The 1,270-nt window shown below is 34.9% G+C and overlaps 1 protein-coding gene across 4 annotated transcripts in view; it reads left to right on the top strand.

Annotated features, from left to right (window-relative positions):
- Nucleotides 1-1,270, top strand: part of LOC108736820 — a 262,296-nt gene continuing 261,026 nt past the window's right edge. For 2 of the 4 annotated variants that reach the window (XM_025976829.1, XM_025976827.1), the window contains exon 1: nt 1-280. The gene's annotated coding sequence lies outside the window, so the exon portion shown is untranslated. Of the gene's footprint in view, nt 285-1,270 lie in introns of all 4 variants that reach the window. The other 2 variants (XM_025976830.1, XM_025976828.1) reach the window with 1 other exon arrangement.

Here is a 1,270-nt window from a genome sequence, read left to right as displayed (position 1 = left end):
TTGAGGTTTGTTTGTGATTGTATTCGTGTGAAACATATGATCCGTTTTTGTAACAACTTCATTTTTCGTGTGTTTCACATCAGACCAGTTCAGATGTTGCGTCGTACAATTTTTAAGGAAAAATCGCGCTCGAAGTATCGATAAAACGTTATTCTCGATTACGATTTTATTAAGTAGCACGAAAATGATTCGTTTAAGAACTAATAAGCGACAACACCTACCGGCAAACTTTCTTGTTTTTTCGCGTGATATTGACATTTGGCATCAATAACCTTTTTTGGTAGGTACGTATTTAGTTAATATGTACAATGTACCTACTCTTTGCATTGTTAAGACTTTTGTACTTTCGGTATTTTTGAAAAAAAAACTCATGTCCGTGGGCCTTTTTAATTGGGCTTATATATTAAGAAAAGAATTATTAAATAAAACATAGTTTGTATNGGTATTCTTTATTTTACCTGTTTAGTGCTTTTTCAATCCTAAGTAGTCTGATCCCCTAAACATCGAAAATCAGCGAAATCTTCTAGTTTATTATCTACTGTTTTTTTAATAGTTCCAGCCCTATTTTTACATCCTTTACTAATCAATATTTTTGTTTAATTTTTATTAATTTTCATACCATACTTTTCCATCCTAAGACTGGTTCAACACGCACCTCCACTCCTTCCTATACTGATCTAATCTTAGCATTTTTCTAAAACTAGAACATTCTACATCTATAACTATTTGCGAACAGTTATCTAATCTAGGTCCACCTCTACTTCTCTTAACTCCTGTTTCTGCCTCTAACATGTCTCTGACTAGACCTTCATGCCTGAGAAAGTGTCTTACCAAATTTGGTCTATTTCTTATTGACTTCCATAAAGTCCTCTGTTCGCCTATTCTTTCTAGTTCCTCTTCATTTCTAACTCTCTCTATCCACGGTATCCTCATCATTTGCCGGTAACACCACATTTCTAACGTTTCTAACCGCCCACCGTCCATGTTTCGCACCCATACAGCGCCGCGCTTTTCGAATTTCTATCTTCTACTTTATAGCCGTACTACTCCTTCCTTCCTGACTTATCTGACTTCCTAGGTACCGAAAATCAGTCACTTCTAATTTTTTGTTCTCTTTTTTTTCTTCTCCTATCTTTTATATTCGCTCTTTCCCTGCTTTTCCTTCCCTTGCATACCAGTATTTTCGTTTTACACTCATTTATATTCATACAATACTGTTTTGTCAATACCGCTTCCAGTTTATTTAAAGATATCTCTAACTCCTCCTTGC

The sequence above is a fragment of the Agrilus planipennis genome, unplaced genomic scaffold, assembly GCF_000699045.2.
Source record: "Agrilus planipennis isolate EAB-ADULT unplaced genomic scaffold, Apla_2.0 scaffold167, whole genome shotgun sequence".
NCBI lineage: Eukaryota > Metazoa > Arthropoda > Insecta > Coleoptera > Buprestidae > Agrilus > Agrilus planipennis.
This window is presented reverse-complemented; position numbering and strand designations above follow the sequence as displayed.